Genomic DNA, 24,795 nt, shown 5'->3' with positions numbered 1-24,795 from the left:
CTCGCACCCAACCAACCAGATAGTAAAGGGAGCTTACTAACAGGAGATAAAGAAATAGCCAATCATCTATTACCTGAGAGCACAGTGGGAGGACAATGATAGGGATATAAACCCAGGCATTCGAGCTGGCAATGGCTACCCTCTTTGGGTCCCCTCCCTTTGTATGAGAGCTATGTTTTCACTCTATTAAATCTTGCAACTGCAAAAAAAAAAAAAAAGTTCCTTACCATTTCCTGACCATTTAGTAAGGTAATGTTTTCATCTGACTTTAAATTGCCTTTCTATTTCGTCTGACTTTAGATTGCATGCCCTAATTATGGAATTCTGAAGTTTGTGAATTTAATTTTTTCACTCTATCCTTATCACTGTGATTTTATAGGATGTAGCCAGAAAGAGTTTATTCAGAGTTCATCAGACCTAGGGTTAAATCCTAGTTGTATCAGTTGTTAGCTGTTTGGTGTTAAGCAAATTATTTAGTTCTGTTCTTTTGTCTGCAAAATGGTGGCAGCAAAAACATTCCTCTCTGGTTGGTGTGAGGTAATATGTAATAGTGATATGGAAGTGCTGGGAAGGGAAGAGTGTGGTCCCTTTAAAGGATACAGAATGGGGGTTGGGGAAGGGAAGCGCTGGGTAGAGGAGGGCATGGTCCCTGGCTAGGGTTCCACCCCCATGGACCTAGGTGAGGACAGGCATTTCCTGCCCAAATGTTGCATTTCCCAAGACCACCCTGGCCTGCCACAACCCCATCCTGTGCCTATAAAAACTCCCAAGACGCTAGCAGGCAGACACAGGCGGGGGGACATCAAGAGGAACACATCAGCGGAAGAAGACAGGAGTGGCTGGATGGTGAAAAGATGTCAAGGGGAGCACACTGGCAGAAGAGCACATCAATAGATGCTGGCATGCTGATAGACCATCAACAGGCAGGATGAGGCAGAGGTTTGCCCAGGGCAGTTGGAGGAGATCTGGGGCTGCCCAGCGGCCCAACTCCAGGGGAAAACCATCTCCCTTCTGGCTCCCCCACCGGATGAGAGCTACTTCCATTCAATAAAATCTTGCACTCATTCTCCAAGCCCACGTGTGATCCAATTCTTCCAGTACACCGAGGCAGGAACCCAGGATACAGAAAGCCCTCTGTCCTTAAGACAAGTTAGAGGGTCTAATTGAGCTGGTTAACACAAGCGGCCTATAGGTGGCAAAACTAAAAGAGCACCCTGTAACACACACCCACTGGGGCTTCAGCTGTAAACATTCACTCCTAGATGTTGCCTTGAGGTTGGAGCCCCACAGCCTGCCCGTCTGTATGCTCCCCTAGGAGTCTGTGCAGCGGGGCAGTGAAGAAGTGAGCCACACCCCCATCACACTCCCTGCAAGGGGGACAAGGGAACTTTTCCCGTTTCAACAGTGGCTGGCATAAAGCTAGTACTCAATAAATGCTAGCTTCTTTAAGACTTAAATCATATTCTTCTTCAGTCCTTGAACTTTTTCAGATAAATAAATGACTGAATTCCAAGAGAAATATATAGTCTGAACATAGTAGGTACACTGAGGCAGCTGGCTAAAAGTTTTACAGGGAAGTTTAAGTGATATGATAAAAATTACAGTTCATGGATAAGTATATTTTAGGGATTAAACAAAAAAAAAGTGAATATTTCCAAACACACCATTGAAGAGGAAGCTTGCATGTTGTAAAATGTGTGATGTAAGCAATTAAGTGGTTTCTACCAGCTTCAAAATACATCAACTGATTTAGTTATGTCATATGACACATCCCATAGATTACCTGTATTAACTGGGAAATAAATGTTATGATCCAGAGTTACTAAGAATGAAATGGTTGGGGGGAAAGGTGGGAAACTGCCTAAGTTATTAAAAAATATGAAGGTGTGTCGTGGTTTTCAATGTAATAGCAGTTGTGGTTAATATGTGATCATATTCTAAAGTAATTAGGCAATAGTTAAAGATGCCCCTTAACAAATTACAATCAATCAGAACATTCAGGAGAGAAGTCTTGTTGTTGTTGTTGTTTTTACTATTTTATATTCTGAGGCTTCTTAGAGCGGAAAGTGGCTAGTCAAATATCTCTCGAAGTAGTCAAATATTTCTTAAGTGTGGTTTAAGTGTGCTTGTTGCTCCAACAAGAAGCAAGTGGATATCAAGTGTCTCCAGAGACAACACTCTGAAAAGGACATATCATTTATGTGAGATAAATCTCACATTTATGTGAGATAAATCTTGCTGTGTCACCCAGGCTGGAGTGCAGTGGTGTGATCTCAGCTCTCTGAAGCCTCTGCCTCCCAGGCTCAAGCAATTCTCCTGCTTCAGCCTCCCAAATAGCTGAAACTACAGGTGTGTGTCACCACACCCAGCTATTTTTTTGTATTTTTGGTAGAGATGGGGTTTCACCATATTAGCTAGGCTGGTCTTGGACTCCTGACCTCAGGTAATCTGCCCACCTCAGCCTCCCAAAGTTCTGGGATTACAAGTGTGAGCTACCACACCTGGTCATATCATTTATGTGAGATAAATATCATTTATGTGAGATTCCAGTCAGAAATGCATAACCTGAATCTAATCAACAGACAACGTCGGCCAAACACACAATAAGAGATGGTATATAAAAGAATTGGTTTTTATTCTTTAAAATATGTCAATGTCATAGAGAACAAAGATAGACTGAGGCACTGTTCCAGACTGAAGGAGAAAAAAGGAATGTCATTCTAAATATAACATGTGATCCTGGATTGAATCCTGTATGGGGAAAAAAAAAGTAGCTATAAAAGGCATTATTGAGACAATTGATAAAATTGTAATATGTGTTATATATTAGATAAAAGTATTTTATTAATGTTAAATTCACTGAATTTAATAACTGAACAGTGGTTGTGTAAAGAGAATATCCTTATTCTTAGGAAATATACACTGAAATTTTAAAGGCTATAGAGATGATATGTAACCTACTCTCAAATAATTTAGGAAAACATTTTTATATATAGAGAGAGAAAAAGATTGATAAAGCAAATATAGCAAAATATTTAAAATTGATGAATCTTGGTAAAGCATATGTGAAAAATTCGGGATTGTTTTCCCAACTTTTCTGTAAATTTGAGATTATATCAAAATAAAAAGTTAGTTTTAACAAGTATCCCCGAGTCACCTGAATCAGAATACTGGAGTATTTGCTACAGATGCAGATTCATGGGACCTGCCACTGACTACTGAATCAGAAATTCAGGGAGTGTGGACAGGAGAGGTTAGAGCCTGGCAATTCTCATTTACAAAAATATTCTTGGTGATTGTAATGTATACTGAAGTTTGAAAAACATTGGGAGTGTACTTCAATTAAAAATCGGTTATGACCAGGTGTGGTAGCTCACACTTGTAATCCCAGAACTTTGGGAGGCTGAGGTGGGCAGATTACCTGAGGTCAGGAGTCCAAGACCAGCCTAGCTAATATGGTGAAACCCCATCTCTACCAAAAATACAAAAAAATAGCTGGGTGTGGTGACACACACCTGTAGTTTCAGCTACTTGGGAGGCTGAAGCAGGAGAATTGCTTGAGCCTGGGAGGCAGAGGCTTCAGAGAGCTGAGATCACACCACTGCACTCCAGCCTGGGTGACACAGCAAGATTCTGTCAAAAAAAAAAAAAAAGTTATAATGTACCTGGGTACAGTGGCTCATGCCTGTAATCCCAGCACTTTGGGAGGCTGAGGAAGGAGGATCCCTTGAGCCCAGGAGTTCAAGACCAATCTGGGCAACACAGAGAGACCCTGTCTCAAAAACAAACAAAAGAATCATAATTATAATGCTTTCATTAGCCAATGCATTTTCTTTTCATCTTAAACAAAATTTTAAAACTCGAAACCTTTTAATCTTTATTCCATCTCTTATTTTTAAAATTTTTTTATTTTAAAAAGAAAAAAATTAAATTTTCTAATTGTCCACCTACCCTCCTTCAAGCCAATGCATTTTCTTAGCTTAATCAACTAAATGCCTTGAAGGATACTACCAATAGCTAAAATGTATCGTGTGTTTATCATGTGGTAAGCACCATACATATTTCATTCAATTCTCACAATAATTCCTATGAATTGCTATAATTATACTCCTTACAGATAAGGAAATGGGGTTACATAAATTGCCAAGGTCATATAGCTATTAAGGGATAAATCCAGGATTGGAACCCAAGGACAATCTGACTCTAGGGCCCTACTTCTGCCACTCTGCTTTTGAGCCTTGCTAGGAAACCACATGGTAAGGTTATTGCCTTTGGCTATTATAAAATTGACATGTTATTTATCTCTTTTAAAGTCAGCCTTTAATTGCATATTAAAGAAGAAAGCAGTGGTGCAGCTAATACAATGGATGTTATGATAAGGCATAGAATTCCCTCCCTCCGCCCCCCCCCCACCCCCACTAATCTTCCATCCTGGTGACAAAGCCTTGGCTCTGTGATTAAGATAAGGCTATACAGCCTGTTGTTTCTTCCTGAGCACTACTATGATTTTCCCATCACAGATCCTTAGATACTCTTCAGCCTGCAAGTACTAGGCTGGGTGAATCTGGGTATACCTTCTTTAGAGATCCACCCTTGGCATTGGAGGATTTCTTCAATGAAGTAGAACGTCATCACAGTTTTAAACTAGGAAAGGAATTGTCCCCAGTGAAACCCAGGAAGTGACTTGACTAAAATAAAAAGTAAGCGTTGCCCCAGGGCCTCTTCTGGTACCTCCATTCTTCTGAGTTGCAGTTCTCTGCAACAGTCATTCCACAGAGAAAAGCCTGAGGTAGCTCACTGGACTCTCAACAATAAGCCTGTGAATTGAGTTGGGTGAGCTTTAGTCTCACTGATAATATGGATAGAGCTGGATTGAAAACCAGCCTCCCAATTCCAGAGGCCAAGCTCTTCCATAAACCACAATGCCTCCTGAATAAAAGAGATCGATACTGAAAGTTTGTTGGAATCATGGTCTCATGTGTTTGTGCAGATTGATAAGTGCAACCCTTGCGGTAAAAAGTAAAACATGTTTTTTCAGCTGTGGCCAGCTGAAATGTAATATGTAAAGAGTTAGTAATAATTTTTATTAGGGGATTCATCTTTTCTAATGAGAAAAAAGAAAAGCTTTCAGCAAAAAATACATCACTATTTTGAAAAGATTGATGAAGCACCCCCAGCTCAGCCCCACCACAGTTGTTGTAATCCTCCATAAGAACCTTCAGGTTGCAGGTGACATAACCTTATATAAAAAAATCCTAAGAAAGCCACTTAAAAACCATAAGAACTGATAAATGAGTTCAGCAAAGTTGAAGGATACAAGATTGATATACAGAAATTATTTATATTTCCATATGCTTGCTATGAAAACTGTGAAAATGAAATTAGGAAACCAATTCTATATATAACAGCATCAAGAAGAATAAAACACTTAGGAATAAATTTAATAAAAGATGTATAAAACCTGTATTCTGAAAACTACAAAATATTGTTGAAAGAAATCAAATAAGACAAAAAAAGAAAAGATTTAATATTGTTAAGATGGCAATACTCCCCAGAGCACTATAGATATAACACAATCCTTACCATAATTCTGTCTGGCCTCTTTACAGAAATCAACCAGCCGATCCTAAAATTAATATGGTAATTCAAGGGACCCAGAATAGCCAAGCAATTTTGAAGAAGAAGAATAAAGTTGGAGGACTCACATATTGTGATTTTAAAACTTACTATGAAGCTACAGTAATCAAAACAGTATGGTATTGGCATAAGGAGAGATAGTTCATGCAGATTAATGGATAGAATTGAGAGACCACAAATAAGTCCTCACATCTATGGTCAATGAATTTTGACAAGGGTTTTAAGACCATCCAATGGAGAAAAGATAGTATTTTTAACAAGTGGTACTGGGAAAACTAAACACCCATATGCAAAAGAACAAAGTTGGATACCTCCCTATCTTGTACCACATATAAAAATTTATTCAAAATGTAGGACTAAAACTGAAAGTCTTAGAAAATGTAGCTGTAACTCTTTGTGATCTTGAATTAAGCAATGCTTTCCTAGATATGACACCAAAAGCACAAACAACAACAACAAAATATAAATTGGACATCATTAAAATTAGAAGTTTTGTGCTTTACCCCCCAAAAAGTGAAAAGAAGCCAGGAGTGGTGGCTCATGCCTGTAATCCCAGCACTTTGGGAGGCCAAGGTTAGAGGGTCACTCGAGTCCAGGAGTTTGCAACCAGCCTGAGTAACATAGCAAGACCTCGTCTCTACCAAAAAAAAAAAAAAAGTAGCCCAGTGTGGTGGTGTGCACTTGTGGTCCTAGCCACTCAGGAGGCTGAGGTAGGAGGATAGCTTGAGCCCAGGAGGTTGAGGGTGCACTGAGCTGTGATTGTGCCACTGCACTCCAGCCTGAGTGATAGAGCAAGACTGTCTCAAAAAAAAAAAAAAAAAAAAAAGAAAGAAAAAGAAAGAAAGAAAGAAAGAAAGAAAATAATGTGAAAAGAAAATCTGCAGAATGGGAGAAAATATTTGCCATATATACCTGATAAAGAAATTGCATTTAGAATATATAGGATATTACAACTCAGCAGTAAAAAGATAATCCAATTAAAACAAAGCATCTCAATAGAGATTTCTCCAAATAAAATATACAAGGCCAGATGCAGTGGCTCACGCCTGTAATCCCAGCACTTTGGGAGGCCTAGGTGGGCAGATCATGAGATCAGGAGTTTGGAATCAGCCTGGCCAACATAGTGAAACCCCGTCTCTACTAAAAATACAAAAATTAGCCAGGCATGGTAGTGTGCGCCTATAGTCCCAGCTACTCAGAAGGCTGAGGCAGGAGAATCTCTTGAACCCGGGAGGTGGAGGTTTTGGTGAGCTGAGATCATGCCACTACACTCCAGCCTGGGCAACAAAGTAAGACTCCGTCTCAAAAAAAAAAAAAATAGTAATGCAAAATGGGGACATATTAGGCCATTCTTACATTGCTATAAATAAATATCTGAGACTAGGTAATTTATAAAGAAAAGAAGTTTAACTGGCTCATGTTTCTAAAGGCTTTACAGAAAGCACGGTTCTGGCATCTGCCTGGCTTCTAGGGAAGCCTCAGGAAGCCTACAATCATGGTGAAGGTGAAGGGGGAGCAGGCATGTCACATGGCAAAAGCAGGAGCAGGCAAGGTGGGGAAGGGTGCCAATGCACTTTTAAAGACTAGATCTCTTGTGAACATAGTGTGAGAGCTCACTTATCACCAAGGAGATGGCCCAAGCCATTCATGAGAGATCCACCCCAGTGATCCAAACACCTCCCATGAGGCCCCACCTCCAATACTGGGGATTATATCTCAACATGAAATTTGGGTAGGGACAAATACCCAAAATCTCTTTTTTTTTTTTTTTTTGAGACAGAGTCTTGCTCTGTTGCCCAGGCTGGAGTGCAGTGGTGCCATCTCAGCTCACAGCAACCTTCACCTCCCAGGTTCAAGAAATTCTGCTTTGGCCTCCCAAAGTGCTGGGATTACAGGCATGAGCCATCATGCGCGGCCAAACTCTATCAGAGGAAATTTCTAGTAACTCTTTTGCTTAATGTGTCTTAAGATGCATGAATTACAACTTATCTAGTTGATCAAAAACTCATAAAGATGGTTGAAAATAGGTTTCCAGTTGGGGGTCAGAAGACAAGTCCTTTTGTTGAGACTGAGGAGAGAAAATTTAGATTGAAGTTTAAAGTAAAGAAGACATCGTATCTGAAATGAGACAAATAGGATGGGAAGCTGATCAAGGAGCTATAAAAGGCTTTCCAAGTCACTCAGGGCCTAATCGAGTTTGGAAGCCATATTGTATTGTGTTGCCCTTCTGTACAGAGTTGTGTGATTTTTTTCAACTGAGCCCAACATCCCTATATGAGTATGACAAAAAAGGAAAATGGATTCAGGGCCATCTCTCATATTGTAGGGCAGGTGTAATATAAAGACTAGGGGAGACTGGGTGCGGTGGCTCATGCCTGTAATCCCAGCACTTTAGGAGGCTGAGATGGGTGGATCATTTGAGATCAGGAGTTTGAGACCAGCCTGGCCAACATGTTGAAACCCCATCTCTACTAAAAATACAAAAAATTAGCTGGGTGTGGTGGCGGGCGCCTGTAATGCCAGCTACTCAGGAGGCTGAGGCAGGAGTATCTCTTGAACCCAGGAGGCAGAGGTTGCAGTGAGCCAAGATCACGGCACTGCACTCCAACCTGGGCAACAGAACAAGACTTTGTCTCAAAAAAAATAGACTAGGAAACAGGTAAGTTAAAGGAAATAGTGAGTTATTAAAGTGACAAGTGAGGTAATAAAAGCCCAGGGGAGAGATAGGGAGTGGGAGAAAGAAGAGTAGGGTGTTTCAAGGTAGCAACAGTGAGTGAGTGAGAAATAGAAGACCAGGAGGCTGTGGTCAGAGGCCTGAATAATGGAGCTTAAGATTTCATAATCAAAGCAGTTCTGGGTGGTGACCAGGTCCAAGGTGACCCTGAGAGTGGATGCTATATAATTCCTAAATCTGTTTCTTTGGAGCCCCTAGATGGTGGGGCGTCCTTTTAGCTTTTTGACTTAATCAATTATGCCAGAGCTGGAGGCTGGATTTATCACCACCTTTTAAAAGTAGAGAGAAACATATCTGCCCTTGTCATATATGCAAGTAATCTAAATGTATACTGGTCACAATCATAAGATTTTCAGAATAATTTCATTCATATTATTTTTCATGTATTTTACAATAAAGTTAATTCAAGCTAAAGTGACTAAATGCTGCAGGATGAAATTGGGCTATTTTATAGTAATATATAATAACATTAAGATGTGCTAATTATTATGTTGCAAAGAAAATATATATGTATTTCATTGACGTAAACAGTACAAAGAAGTACTCCTGTGGGCTTATTACAGATTAAATATATTAAATTAAATATAGATTAAATAAATACAAATGGAGAAAAAGAAAGCAAAAAAGTAATTTAAGTGTAAATTTTTATTCTACACAAAGCTTTTTTATTATTGTTTGCTTGGCTCAACCTCTTAATGGTAAAGCCACTAATTAGTTTTATGGTGCAAAAAGAGTGTTGCAATTAAAAAAGTATTCAAAAGGTCTTCCAAAAGTTCACGAAAAATGCATATTATGAAAAACTATGCATGAATTTCAAAACTTTTTTTCACTGAAACAAACTTGTACTAACTTGTTTGTGTCTGAACAGGATCGAGTTTGATGCACTAAGAAGGCTAACACATCAGTTTGATTTTCTCAAAATCCCAGTGAAAAAATGAAAACAAATCAGTTTGAAAAGAGCCCCTAGTGGAGCAAATTCTGCTAAAATGAAGCAAAAAGGAACCTCAAATTTATGGTGAAGCTTGAGTGGAAGAATGTTGTTGAAATCATTGATGCCTTATCAAAAGTTTATGGTGACAATGCCCCAAAGAAATCAGCAATTTACAAGTGGATAGCTCATGTTATGAATAAGAAGGGTTGAGACGATGTTGAAGACAAAGCCCACAGTGGCAGACCATCCATGTCAATTTTCAAGGAAAAAATAATCTTGTTCATGCTGTAATTGAAAAGGACCGACGATTAACAGCGCAAACAATAGCCAACACCATAGACGTCGCAACTGGTCTGGCTTACATAATTCTGGCTGAAAAATTAAAGCTGGCCAGGTGTGGTGGCTCATGCTTATAATCCCACACTCTGGGAGGCCAAGGTGGGTGGATCACTTGAGGTCAGGAGTTTGAGACCAGCCTGATCAATATGGTGAAACTCCGTCTCTACTAAAAATACAAAAAGTAGCCAGGCGTGGTGGTATGTGCCTGTAGTCCCAGCTACTGGGGAGGCTGAGACAGCAGAATTGCTGGAACCTGGGAGGCAGAGGTTGCAGTGAGCCGAGATCACACCACTGTACTCCAGCCTGGGTGACAGAGCAGGACTCCATCAAAAAAAAAAAAAAAAAATTAAAGTTGAGCAAACTTTCCACTCAATGGGTGCCAAAACTGTTGTGCTCAGATCAGTTGCAGACAAGAGCAGAGCTTTTGAAGGAAATTTTAAATAAGTGGGATCAATATCCTGAAGGATTTCTTTGAAAAATTGTAACCAGAGATGAAACATGGCTTTACTAGTATGACCTTGAAGACAAAGCACAATCAAAGCAATGGCTGCTAAGAGGTTAAAGTGGTCCAGTCAAGGCAAGAGCAGACTAGTCAAGAGTAAAGGTCAGGCCGGGCACAGTGGCTCACGCCTGTAATCCCAGTACTTTGCGGGGCTGAGGCAGGTCGATCATGAAGTCAGGAGTCCAAGACCAGCCTGGCCAAGGTGGTGAAACCCCTGTCTCCATTAAAAAAAAAAAAAAAAATTAGCTAGGCATGGTGGCAGGCACCTGTAATCCCAGCTACTCAGGAGGTTGAGGCAAAGAATTGCTTGAACCTGGGAGGTGGAGGTTGCAGTGAGCCGAGATTGCCCCACTGTACTCCAGCTTGGGCTACAGAGTGAGACTCCATCTCAAAAAAAAAAAAAAAAAAAAAAGAGTAAAGATCATGGCAACAGTTTCCTGGGATCCTCAATGCATTTTGCTTGTTGACTTCCTGGGGGGCCAAAAGAATGACAACGTTTATATATGATGAGAATGTTTAGAGATAGCTAAAGCTTTAGTAGAAAAATGCCTAGGAAAGCTTCACGAGAGAGTACTTCACCACAACAATGCTTCCGCTCATTCCATTCATCAAACATGGGCAATTTTGTGAGAGTTTTGATGGGAAATCTTTAGACATCCACCTTACATTCCTGATTTGGCTCCTTCTGACTTGTTTTTGTTTCCTAACCTTTAACAATCTTAGGGCACCCATTTTCTTCAGTTAATAATGTAAAAAGACTGCATTGACATGGTTAAGTTCCCAGGACCCTCAGTTCTTTAGAGGTGGACAAAATGGCTGGTATCATCACTGATAAAAGTGTCTTGAATGTGATGGAGTTTATGTTGAGAAATAGAGTTTGTATGTTTTATTTTATCTTTTAATTCCATTTTTCTATGAACTTTTTGCAGTCCCCTCATATACGCTGTTTGTTATACTGATTAAAAAGGTAAAACATATTCAAAGAATGTTAAAGCTATTACAAAACCACAATGATAACCATAAGTAAACAATAATTTCCTTCACTATGTTTAGTGCATGAGTTTAGAAATCTGATAGAACAAATGAATATTTGCAAGTGTGTCCAGAAGCACAGTTCTCATACCAATAAAACCTAGATAAGTAGCTCATGGAAACAACTGGAACACTTACTAGCAGGAGGAAAAAACATTTTAGAGCATATCTAGGTGAAAGATTTTCTTGGCTTCATTTCTAGCGAATCTGTGTGGGGTTAGGTGTGGTTGTTAGGCTATAAAGAAGATCATTTTCCTTGGGGAACACATTGATCTGAGGTGGTTGAAATGCCTAAAGGCAGCAAGTTAAAGAGACATAACTTTTCTTTATAGCCTTTGATTTTGGAAACTAAGGTTCAGACCAGAGAGTTTATTTGAGCATACCTCGTTTTATTGCACTTCACTTTATTGTGCTTTGCAGATACTGTGCTTTTTACAAATTGAAGGTTTGTGGCAACACTGTGTTGAGCAAGTCTTTACAAATTGAAGGTTTGTGGCAGTGCTGCGTTGAGCAAGTCTAACAGTGCCATTTTTCCAACAGCATGTGCTCACTTCTTGTCTCTGTGTCACATTTTGGGAATCCTCACAATATTTTCAACTTTTTCATTATTATTATATCTGTAATGGTAATCTGTGTTCAGTGATCTTTGATGTTACTATTGTAATTGTTTTGGGGTTCCAGGAACCTTGTCCATAGAGGGTGGGTGAACTTAATCGATAAACGTGTGTGTTCTGTTCATTCCACCAACTGGCCATTCACATCTTTCTTCCTCTCCTTGAGCCTCCCTATTCTTTGAGGCACAACAATATTGAAATTAGACCAATAACCTACAATGGCCTCTAAGTGAAAGTGAAAGGAAGAGTTGCATTTTTCACTTTAAATCAAAAGCTAGACATAATGAAGCTTAGTGAGGAAGGCAGATTGAAAGCCAAGACAGGCCAAAACCTAGGCCTTTTGCACCAGTTACCCAGGTTGTGACTGCATAGAAAAAGTTATTGAAGGAAATTAAAAGTGCTACTATAGTGAACACATGAATAAGGAAGCAAAACAGCCTTACTGCAGATAGGGAGAAAGTTTTAGTGGTCTAGATGGATCAAATTAGCCACAATATTTACTTAAGCTAAAGTCTAATTCAGAGCAAGGCCCTAACTCTTTAATTCGATGAAGGTTGAGACAGGTGAGGAAGCTGCAAAAGAAAAGTTGGAAGCTAGTAGAGGTTGGTTCATGAGGTTTAAGGAAAGAAGCCATTTCCATAACATAAAGTGCAAAGTGAAGCAGCAAGTGCTGATGCAGAAACTGCAGCAAGTTATCCAGAAGATCTAGCTAGGATCATTGGTGAAGGGGGCTACACTACACCCTAGATTTTCAGTGTAGACAGAATAGCTTCATATTGGGAGCAGATGCCGTCTAGAACTTTCACAGCTAGAGAGAAGTCAATGCCTGACTTCAAAGCTTCAAAGAATGGCTAAGGCTCTTGTTAGAGACTAATGTAACTGATGACTTGGCAGAAGCCAATACTCATTTACCATTCTGAAAATTCTAGCCCTTAAGAACTACGCTAAATTGACTCTTTCTATGCTCAGTGGGACAACAAAGCGCGGATGAAAGTGCATGTATTTATAACATAGCTTACTAAATATTTTACTGCTCAGAAAAAAAAAATCATTTCAAAATATTACTGTTCATTGACAATGCACCTGAGCATCCAAGAGCTCTGATGGAGAGGTACAAGAAGATTAATGTTGTTTTCTTGCCTGCTAACAAAGTATCCATTCTGCAGCCCATGGATCATGGAGTAATTTTGACTTTCACGTGCTATTATTGAAGAGAAATATATTTCATAAGGCTATATCTACTATGGATAGTGATTCCTCTGATGGATTGGATTAGGGCAAAGTAAATTGAAAATCTTCTGGGAAGGATTCACCATTCTGCATGCCATTATGAATGTGATTCGTGGGAGGAGGTCAAAATATCCACATTAGCAGGAGTTTGGAAGAAGTTTATTCCAACCCTCAGGGATGACTTTGAGGGATTTAAATCTTCAATGGAGGAAGTCATTGCAGACATGGTAGAAATAGCAAGGGAACTAGCCTGAAGATGTGACTGAATTGTCACAATCTCACGATCAAACTTGAATGGATGAGGAATTGCTTCTTATGGATGAGCAAAGAAAGTAATTGTTTGAGATGAAATATACTTCTCCTGGTGGAGATGCTGAGAACATTGTCAAGATGACAACAAAGGGTTTAGAATATTACATAACTTAGTTGATAAAGCAGCGTCAGGGTTTGAGAGGACTGACTCCAATTTTTAAAGAAGTTCCACTATGAGTAAAATGCTATTTAACAGCATAGCATACTACAGGGAAATCTTTCATGAAAGGAAAAGTCAATCAATGCTGCAAAATTCATAGTTGTCTTTTTTTTTTTGAGACGGAGTCTTGCTCTGTTGCCCAGGCTGGAGTGCAGTGGCGCGATCTTGGTCATTGCAACCTCTGCCCCTTCAGGTTTAAGCAATTCTCTGCCTCAGCCTCCGGAGTAGCTGGGATTACAGGCGCGTGCCACCACGCCCAGCTAATTTCTTTGTATTTTTAGTAGAGACGGCGTCAGCTTGGCCAGCCTGTCTTGAACTCCTGACCTCGTGATCCACCTGCCTCAGCCTCCCAAAGTGCTGGGATTACAGGTGTAAGCCATGGCGCCTGGCCCATAGTTGTCTTATTTTAAGAAATTGCCACAGCACCTCAACCTCCAGCAACCCTCACTGTGATCAACCAGTAGCCATTCAACATGGAGGCAAGACCATTCACCAGCAAAAAATTACAACTTACTGAAGACTCATAACTGTTAGCATTTTTCAACAACAAAGTATTTTTAAATTAAGGTTTGTATTTTTTAAGACATAATGCTACTTTACACTTAATAGACTCCAGCATAATGTAAACATAACTTTTATATGCACTGAGAACAAAAAATATTTTATCACTCACTTTATTGCAGTGGTGTGGAACCAAAATTGCATTATCTCAGAGGTACGCTTGTACTTTGGATAAGGCAAAATCCTCTTACATAGACCCCAGTATTTTAGTGCTCAAGAGTATATAGAGTAGTCCTATGTAGAATTTGAATCTAGATTTCCCTCTTGTATTTGAATTAATCCATGCAGTCTTAGAAGTAGCATTTCCATCTCTCACTATGTCCTGCCAATTTTACCCCTGCCAATTTTACCCCTAAACTTCTCTCAAGCCCATCCTTTTTTCCTCAACTCCACAATCATCACCCTAGCCCAAGCTACCATCCTCTCTTGTCTGGATACTGCAATAATCTCCTGTCTTATCAATTGCACTTCTTCCTTCCTACAGAAAAAATCAGATCATATAACTACAAGGGTGACCAATCCCTTGGTTTGCCTGGGGCTGCTCCAATTTTAGAACTGAAAGTCTCACATCCCTCAGTCCTAGGCAAACTGGGATGGTTGGACACCCTAGGATTCTGCTCAAAACCTGCCAGCACCTTCCAGTCATCCTTGGAATAAAACCCTTTATGATGGTCTGCGAGGCCCCATAGAGTGTATCTCTTGCCTGCCTCTCCAGCTCATCTCAGACTAGGCTCCCCTTGGACTCACCACTGTGGGTGCATTAGTTTTATCTTAATTTTGAGAATTCATTGTGATCTTTTTCACCACATGAACTTTGCCCTTCATTTCCCTTCAGAGGATGTACTTTCTGCCTCTCTTAGTTAACTCAGGTTCATCCTTCATATCCCAGCTTAATTGCACTTCACTACATTAGGTTCCTGTAATACAAGCTCTCAGAATATTTTGTTCCTTTCCCTCAGGTCATGTACCTTAGTTTGTCATTCTATAATTTTCCATTAGTAGTTTTATGTTTGACTCCCATACCAGCCTGTAAACTCTTTGAGCGTAAGAACCATGTGTGTTTTGTTTATCACTGTGGATTTGACTCCTAGAATGTGCCTGGCACATCTAAAAAGGGGTTCAATAAATATCCACTTCAGTTCCACTGCTAATGCCACAGGCCAGACTTGAGATTTCTGAGACATTTCCCCACTTCTAATCTATTCACCTTCCAAATCATAATACCCACTAGTGTCATGGTAATCTTCTAGATGTGGATATCCTTCTAGATGTGGATTTCCACGGATATCACTGTGTCCCATATTGGTCTGCTGATGTGCCCCTGTATATACTTAGAAAAGGTACATTTATTAAGAGTATTCTATGCACTAGCACTGTGCTAAATACTTAATATATTTAATATAATTTGCACCTCACAATTACCCTTGAGGGACATTCTTCCTGTTTTACACAAGAGGAGACAAAGGCTTAGAGAGATTAGGTAACTAATCCATTACCACATGGAGTTTATATGAGATGCAACCAGAATGGTGCCTGATGCATAATCCCTTACATTTTTGTCTTTCAATTGCATGTTTTATTAGTTATAATTAGGCTTGGCTATACATGACAAAGTACAATAGTGGCTTATGCAAGATAGAAAATTACATCTCTCTCATGGTTTCCCTCTGGTCTCTTCTGTTAAAGAGACCAGAGGAAAGCAGTCCAGGGTTAGGATGACCTGATCATCAGGGATCTACACATGTGCTGTTTGCTCTCCCTAGCTTGTGACTTCCATCTTAGGTCCAAAATGGCTACCTGGGCTCCAATTTCCTAATCCCTATTTAGTTAACAGGAAAAAGGAAGATGTGTCTCTCATCCTCTAAGGATACCTTAGAGAAGTCACAGCTTCTGTTTATATTTCATTGGCCAGATTATAGTCATATGATCAGACCTTACCGCAAAAGATTCTGGGAAATGTAGTCCATGCTTTTGTTGTCCATAGGCTGAACTTAAAAAAAATCCTCCTATAAGGAAGAAAGAAAGAATGGATATTGGGAGAAATAACAGCATCTGCAAAACACACGCTAGAGCAAGTTCTACTTAGGACTTTCAAAATTATCTACAATTTAGTTTCATTCTACGTAATGTTCTAGTTTTCCACCTCTCACTCACTTTAAACCATTGCCACAATGGGCCACTAACCTCTCTGTTTCCTAGACATATCAAACTCATTTTCGATTTTACTCTCCTTGCTTTTTCTCCTACTTGGGAGGGCTTCCTGTCAACCTACATAAATTCTACCCACACTTTACTGATTAGCTCATTAAAAGTTTCCTCTATATTAGCTTTCTGTCCCCCAAATAGAGTGGAAGAAGCAAAGTTCTGGGTACATAGCAAACACCTAGTAAATACTTACTGATTAATATATAAAATAGAGTTACTTAACTCCTTTAATTCTCATGTGGACCACTGCTTTATTCAGGATTTTTCAGGGTTAGTTTACCACCAGGGGACTTCTGTAGTCTCTCTCCCCATCTCTTGCAAAAATATACGCACTTAATGAATATTTATTAAGAACATGTTTGGTTTTATTTTATTGTTTTTGGAGACAGGATCTCTCTCTGTCACCCAGGCTGGAGTGCAGTAGTGCAATCACAGCTCATCGCAACCTCAAACTCCTAGGCTCAAACAATCCTCCTGCTTCAGCCTCCCCAGTATCTGGGACTACAGGTGCATGTCACCATGCTCAGCTAATTTTTTGTAGAGAAAGGATTTCGCTGTGTTGCTCAGGCTGTTCTCTAACTCTTGGCCTCAAGTGATCTTCCCTGTCTTGGCCTCTCAAAGTGCTGGGATTACAGGTGTGAGCCACTACACTCAACCATTAAGTACATATTGAAAGCCCCCATTGCTCCAAGTTATCCATTTAGAGCTCTCACTTGGTTTCAATTTCTGAATTGATGTGGTGGTATTTGCTGTATTGTAAGGCACTACTTCTGAAACTTTATATGCATACAGATCACCTAGGAATCCTATTAAAATGCAGATTCTGATTCAGGAGATTGAGGGTGGAGCCTGAGATTCTGTATTTCCAAAATATTCTAGGTGGGGCTGGGTGCAGTGGCTCATGCCTGTAATCCCAGCACTTTAGGAGGCCAAGGCAGGAAGATCCTTGAGGTCAGGAGTTTGAGATCAGCTTGGGCAACATAGCAAAACCCTGCCTCTACCAAAAAAAAAAAAAAAAAAAACCACACAAATTAGCCAGGCATGGTGGTGTGTGTGTCTTTTGTCCCAGATACTTAGGAGGCTGAGGTGGCAGGATCACCTGAGCCCAGGAGGCAGAGGTTGCAGTAAACTGAGATCACACCACTGTACTCCAGTACACCACTGGATAACAGAGTGAAATCCTGTCTCAATAAATAAATAAGCATAAATATAAATAAATAAAAAATAAATAAAATATCCAAGGTGATGCCAGTGTTGGCAGATGTAAATAGCAAGGCTGTAGAGATCCTCAGATTATCTGCCCCAGATCACATGAAGATGCATTCTAAAGCAAAAGATCCCTGGGTCCCACTCCAGACCTATGGGATCAGAATCTCTGAGATGGGACCCCAGAATCTGCTTTTTAACAAACTCTGTAGCAGATCTGCATATACACTGATATCTGAGTTTAAAAAGAACCCTAGATGATTTTTATGATTAGACCTGTTTATGAGTAGGCAGCTTTTTGAAATAATGTCATTCAGTTCAGCATAACATGGAGTAACTGAAACTACCAAAACTTAAGAAATTAAACAATGTATTAATACAACTTGAATGGTTCTAAATTTTTTTAAATCCCATACTTTAAGCTGCAGCATTTTAGCATCACTCTTTTGCCCATAGCTTTGTTTGATTCTTAGCACTTAGAGCAGGAGAACCTCCCCTGCCCCACTTTGGGATTTCTCATGGCTGTAGGCTTGCCAGCAGCTGGTTCCAAATAATTCAGATCTCTACTTCAGCTTATGCTTTGAAGATAAAATTTAAGAGAAACAAAAGGTTTGAAATTGTGTTTCATAAAATATTTCTTGAAGAGATTTCAAGAGAAAATCACTTATAAAGAAATTCTTTCCTTAACCTTATTCTTATTTCTTTTAACCAATAAGTACCTTCTTACTTAAGGGGGTTATTGATAGCATCTAACAAGATTGTGTGTGTGTGTGTGTGTGTGTGTGTGTGTGTGTGTGTGTGTGTGTGTGTGAAAGAACTTTGTCAACTGAAAAGCGCTGGAGAAACGCAAAGTGGCATGACTTTCATTACAACAGAGTATTAGCCAATGGGCTTAGCCCCAAAAATATAAATTAATCTTAAACATACAGTTGGAGTAGGAACAGAGTGAAAAGTTCTGCTCACATCTCTTATGATTTAAGCTGATGTGATGAGAAGCATGGAAAGAGCCAAGCTACACTACAGAAGGCTTGGATAAGAGGGGGAAATTTAACCCAGGTAAGGACAACTAATAGAATTTAGAGGAAACATTAAACACCACTATCGACCCTGAATGTCTTGTTAACCTCTGATATATCAGATCATCAGGGAGTAGGTAGAGCAGATCAAAAAGTGGGGAAGAAGGGGAGCAGGAAGGCTGGATCTCCGTAACCTAAGGGACTGTATGGGGACCCTGGAGCCAGGAGACCACGCACAGGGCCACCAACCATTTGTCAGGACTGAGGAATTTCCTGGGATGCAGGACTTTCCATAGTAAAAATATGGGTAAAGTCCTGGGTAAGCCAGGATGAGCTGGTCACCTCGATATCACACCAATTCAATTTCTGGTCTACTCTATGATGAACAAGCTGCATAAGTTCTCCACAACTTATTTTCCCCATTCATAAGTGGAATTATTCTGTGTTTTCTTTCTTTCTTTCTTTCTTTCTTTCTTTCTTTCTTTCTTTCTTTCTTTCTTTCTTTCTTTCTTTCTTTCTTTCTTTCTTTCTTTCTTTCTTTCTTTCTTTCCCTCTCTCTTTTTCTCTCTCTTTCTTTCTCTTTCTTTCTTTCTTTCTTTCTTTCTTTCTTTGAGATTTGAGAGAAGAGTCTCTCTCTGTCACCCAGGCTGGAATGCAGTGGCATGATCTCGGCTCACTGCAACCTCCTCCTCCCGCCTTCTGAGTATCTGGGATTACAGGCATGCACCACCACATCTGGCTAATTTTTGTATTTTTAGCAGAGACGGGGTTCACCATGTTGCCCAGGCTGGTTTCGAACTCCTGGACTCAAGTGATTCACCCACCTCAGCCTCTCGAAGTGCTGAGATTACAGGCGTGAGCCACCACGCCCCACCCGTCTTCCTTTTCTACAAAAAAAAAAAATTCCTTTCTCTTGTCAAATATGACTAAATTACACCATCCCAACACTAGAACAAAGATGTTCCAATTATTATTTTTTTTAATTTGTGGGGGGCCGGGCGCGGTGGCTCACGCCTGTAATCCCAGCACTTTGGGAGGCTGAGGAGGGTGGATCACGAGGTCAGGAGATCAAGACCATCCTGGTTAACATGGCAAAACCCCATCTCTACTAAAAATACAAAAAAATTAGCCAGGCGTGGTAGCGGGTGCCTGTAGTCCCAGCTACTCAGGAGGCTGAGGCAGAAGAATGGTGTGAATCCAGGAGGCGGAGCTTGCAGAGAGCAGAGATTGCACCACTGCACTCCAGCCTGGGTGACAGAACAAGACTCCGTCTCAAAAAAAAAAAAAAAATTTGTGGGGAAATCCAGAAACTTAGGTACTTAGGAGATAAAAGGTTCCAGAAGAAATTAGGGGCTTGCTGTCAATGATAAGACTTGAAGTTATAATATGAAAGAAAGCTTGAGATGTGAGATTCAGTGGTCTCCTGGAGATGCAGGTGAGGACAGAGGAAAGAGGGTAGAAATCAGGGCAAACAGCTTAATCTCCCCATTTGTACAATGTGGGTAACAATACGGTCCTTTTAAAGTCGTTGTGGGCTAGGCATGGTGGCTCATGCCTATAATCCCAGAATTTTGGGAGGCTGAGGCAGGTGGATCTCCTAAGTTCAGGTGTTCAACGCCAGCCTGGGCAACATGGCAAAACACTGTCTCTACAAAAAATACAAAAAAATTAGCTGGCTGTGGTGGCATGTGTTTGTAGTCCCAGCTACATGGGAGGCTGAGCTGGGTGGATTGCTTGAGCCTGGGAGGTGGAGGTTGCAGTGAGCCAGAGATCAGGCCATGGCACTCCAGTATGGGAGACAGAGCGAGACTATGTCTCAAAAAAAAAAAAAAGAAAAGAAAAGAAAAAGAAAGTCATTGTGAAGATTAAATGAATTAACGTATGTAAAGCACCAAGAACATGGCCTGGACTATTGAAAGTGATCAGTAAGTGCCAGTGATTATTACTTTTTTGACATAATCAGCAATAACATGTCATAATTTTGAATCGTATGTTATGAAAATACAAGTCTAAATCTGAACTTGTCTTATTCATAGGGGTACTATGTGATTTTGTAGGTTCTGTGAGTAGAGGAACTTGCCAAAATATCCTTTTCCAAAACATCTTACAAATATACTCATCCATTACAATACCTGATAATCTGCCAGCAGAAATACGTTAAGGCTTTGGGGGTTTTAGTTTCTTTATAAAATACTAATGCTTTAGGAATAGAGTTCTCTCTTCCATTTTTTAACCATAAGCCCCTTGTCATGGATTAGCTGACCACACCAGGAAGGGGAGATAAGGATTGAGCAAACATTGGACAGGTGAGAAGGAAGGTTCTAATCATCTGTTTGGGGAGCAGAGGGAGGCCTCATGTGGAGTCTTCAGGGCCCTTTGGAAATTAGGGATAATTTTAGTTTTAAGAAGGGAAAAAGAGGCCGGGCGCGGTGGCTCATGCCTGTAATCCCAGCACTTTGGGAGGCCGAGGCGGGCGGATCACAAGGTCAGGAGATCGAGACCACGGTGAAACCCTGTCTCTACTAAAAATACAAAAAATTAGCCGGGCGCGGTGGCGGGCGCCTGTAGTCCCAGCTACTCAGGAGGCTGAGGCAGGAGAATGGCGTAAACCCAGGAGGCGGAGCTTGTAGTGAGCCGAGATCGCGCCACTGCACTCCAGCCTGGGCGACAGAGCGAGACTCCGTCTCAAAAAAAAAAAAAAAAAAAAAAAAAGAAGGGAAAAAGAGAAGCTAGCTGAACAGCAGAGGAGCATGGAGGAGACACAATTGTTTACTTTACAGTATTGTTTAGGGTCAATCATGTTAATAAAAAGAGTTGCTGAAATGGCTGAGAGTTGCAGTCAAGTCTGGATGATTTTTTTTTTGAGACAGAGTCTTGCTCTGTCGCCCAGGCTAAAGTACAGTGGCATGATCTAGGCTTACTGCAACCTCTGTCTCCCAGGTTCAAGCGATTCTCGTGCCTCAGCCTCCCGAGTAGCTGGGATTACAGGCGGGCGCCACCACGCCCAGCTAATTTTTGTATTTTTAGTAGAGACAGGGTTTCACCATTTTGGCCAGGCTGGTCTTGAACGCCTGACCTCAAGTGATCTGCCTGCCTCAGCCTCCCAAAGTGTTGGGATTACAGGAGTGAGCCACCACACTAGGCCAAGTGTGGATGATTTGGCTCACCCTGTCTAAAAAATTTTAAGGTTATAAGCCCTGGAGCATTTTATATAAAAATAATTATTGACATGAATACAGAAGAGAACATCCACATATATTTCCATTTTTTGTTTGAAGTTAAAGCTGACAACAGTCAGAATGCATGACTCTCTTGGGCTGCTGATTTCAAGCTTGCAACTGTTTCCTAGTAATGTGGGGGGCCTGTGCCAAGTCATTGAAGGTTATTGCTGGTAGGGTTTCTCCCTAGACAGGAAATAGTTCATTGGAGCTTTAGTGCTGCAGAAACCAACACAGGTAGGTAAAAATGTTTTTATAATTGCCACTAGGAAAAAGAGAGGGCCCAGGAGGTACTCTTCTGCCCAATGGAACCCGTCCCTGGTTATAACCTAATTTGTTGTGTGTATGTGGACCAGATGGGTGGAATTAAACCTTCTAAGGTATTGTGGTTAGATTGCCAAGGTATTGTGGTTAGATGTGAAAATGACCAGCGATTCCAAGAAATGTAAGAAATTCTCTTTGTCTCTCAAAGGACCATTCTCTTGTGGTTCAAATGTGGGCTTTTGAAACAGAAACAATAACGTCTGTGGCTATAAGGTGGGGTCTGTTTGTTTCCCTTTTTTCTCTATTGGGGTGTACATGAAGGTGTTGAAATTGTTGGCTTCATGTTTGTGTTTTGATAAAGATGGCTCTAAGGTAGCAGGATAGGGCACTAGAAGCTAACTAGTCATCAAAGAAGATCCTTGTTTTCCACAGAACAGTCTACCCTGGAGAACTGGCTGTTTCAACCTTCCTGTTACACTCATTCAGAGCATTCATACATCTCTCTGTCGATGGTGCAATAAAATAGACTATGGAAAAATCTCAGGAGGTTTCCTAAGTAGTTGAAAGGAGGCAGGGCAAAAAAGTTGTAGTATAGGCAAGAGGAAGGTACAACTAACTAAAATGAACTTCAAAATGCGAGAAATAAATGCAAGCATCATCTGAAATTGTTCTCTTAAGTCAGCTCTAACAGTTTCTTATCAATAGATAAGGATAGGAGCTGAATTATCTTGAAACTGTGATACAGTGGTCAGAAAGTTAAGAAGATAACCCCTCTCCGACACCCTTGGCACAAAACCAGGGCATATCTATACCTGGAACATAACGTGTTGTACTGTTTGTTGAGCTTCAAGAAAAGTCTAACGAGGTTAGAAGCAGTTAATAGGAGGACATCTGAAAAGATCAAGGAGATTAAGTGTTCCCTATTCCTTTCATGAGGAGATACTGAAATGGCAGAATTCTGCAGCGAACATCCAATGAGAGATGGTGATTAGCAAGCCGAGGGGATAGGCCTCAGAAGAAACCAGACCTCCCCACACTTTGATCTCTGACCTGGGCCTTCAGAACTTTGAGAAAATAAGCTTCTGTTGTTTAAACTACCCAGTTTGCAGTATTTTGTTATGGCAGCTCTAGTTGAGTAACACACATGAGAATACATATGATCAAATGACTTAAAATTATTAAGGGTCTAGAAAAGAATGGAATCATCTCAGAATACCTCTAGGTCAGGCCTTCTTAAAGCAAGGTCTGCATACTACTTGCATCAGAATCACCTATGATGCTTTTCAAAAAGCAGGTTCTCAGGTCCAGTGGACCTGGATTATTAAAATGTTCTGGTATGATGCCTAAGAATCTGTCTCTTTGGTAGACACTTCAAGTGTTGTTTTTGTACACTAAAGAGCCAGAGGTCCTGCCCAACCTCTGGCTCTTTTCTGAGCCTGAAAATGAGTTCTGGGCCTGGTACTAATTGCATTTCATCAAGTGCTGCTTGTGTCTGGTCCTCTGGCAGATGGTCCCTGATCCAGGAATCACGTGTAAATCCCATTGTAGGTTATCTCTCTCCAGGTGTCAGCCAACGTTTATGCAGCATGTTGGAAAACTGAATGGGATGGACCAGATGGAATCCTTAGAGTTTATTCTTGATTCTGGAAATAAATATGTGCCTCACCTATCTTACTTAAGAATGACATATTTTGAACAATAAAGTATATATATTATCTCTCTCATGAGATTTATTTAAAGATCTTACTACCTTGTCAATAGAGAATGTAAGGAATAGAATGGGGCGTATCTTTCCGGAACTGAAATTAGAGAAAGTTGAGAGTCCACAGCAAACCCTGTGATGAACATTTTCAAAGCAGGCAGAATACGTGGCATTCTGATTCAAATATGGCAGTTCCCTAAGGAGTGTAAAATCTGCCTGCCCCTACCCCCTCCATTTACAAATGTGCTTAAGGGACACAAGGTTTTATAAACAGGGTTTTTAAAAACTGAAATCTAGGCAGATCATTTAAGAATGTTCATGGGTAGGTCAATGGACTATTTCTCTATTTTCTTTCAGGTGGTCCAGCCTTTGAACCAGAATGCAGCTGTAGTATCCCAAGTGACGGGGTCTGCCTAGGAGTTCCCATGGCCACCGTTTTTTGTGGTTTAGGTTTTTCTTTTTATTGGTGGGGCGGGGGGCGGGTGAGTACTTACTTAAACCTAGGCACTTGGCTGTTTTTTCCTTCTTGACTAGCCAGATTTCAGTTTCTCTGTGTAGGCCATTCATTCCCACTGAATTTCTTGGTGGGGTGGTGGGGGCGGGGGCGATGAATGGGAAAGCGGAATTGCCATTAATGTTCCAGCTGCTTTCCTGAAACAAGACTTTTGACCCTAAAAAGAATGAATTTGAAACTCTAGACAATAATACTCCGCAGAGGTTAAGAAGAAAAGCCATGAGTGCAACTGGGTTTCATTAAGAATGATCAAGAGGACATTTAGTCTTCAAGGAGACAGGTTCCTAGTTTGGGCAGAGAAGAGAGCCCTAACAATGAAAGGCGGCCGTGTTGGCTGAAAGGGGGCTCTCAACTGAAACCAAGGCACTCCCGGGGTGTGAGGATGGGTGTTCATTCCTAGACATTTCCGAGCGGCCCTTTCCCTCAGTATGTTCTGGACTCATTGAGGTCCTGGCCGAGCGTCCAGGTAGCCCCGAGGGCCCCGACTCCCTGGCGAAGGGGTAGGGGGCGCGGGCCAAGCGAGGCAAGCGGGCCAGGCAGCTGCGGCCGCGCTTTCCTTAGAGGGCGCTGTGGGGGCGGCTCCGCCGCAGTCCCGACTCCCGCCGCTTCCTCCCGCCG

At 40.9% G+C, this 24,795-nt stretch overlaps 1 long non-coding RNA gene across 1 annotated transcript; it reads right to left on the bottom strand.

The window, feature by feature from the left end:
- Positions 1 to 2,609: 2,609 nt before the first annotated feature.
- Positions 2,610 to 24,610, bottom strand: LOC123574600 (uncharacterized). Its single transcript, XR_006699610.3, has 6 exons — positions 24,531 to 24,610; positions 24,158 to 24,314; positions 15,991 to 16,058; positions 4,732 to 4,817; positions 4,575 to 4,644; positions 2,610 to 2,751 (listed from the first exon to the last, which is right to left on the bottom strand). It is a non-coding gene; the product is annotated as an uncharacterized lncRNA (long non-coding RNA).
- Positions 24,611 to 24,795: the final 185 nt, after the last annotated feature.

Source organism: Macaca fascicularis, chromosome 1 (assembly GCF_037993035.2).
Source record: "Macaca fascicularis isolate 582-1 chromosome 1, T2T-MFA8v1.1".
NCBI classification, from domain to species: domain Eukaryota; kingdom Metazoa; phylum Chordata; class Mammalia; order Primates; family Cercopithecidae; genus Macaca; species Macaca fascicularis.
Note: the sequence above shows the minus strand (reverse complement) of the source record. Positions and strands in the feature narration are given on the sequence as shown.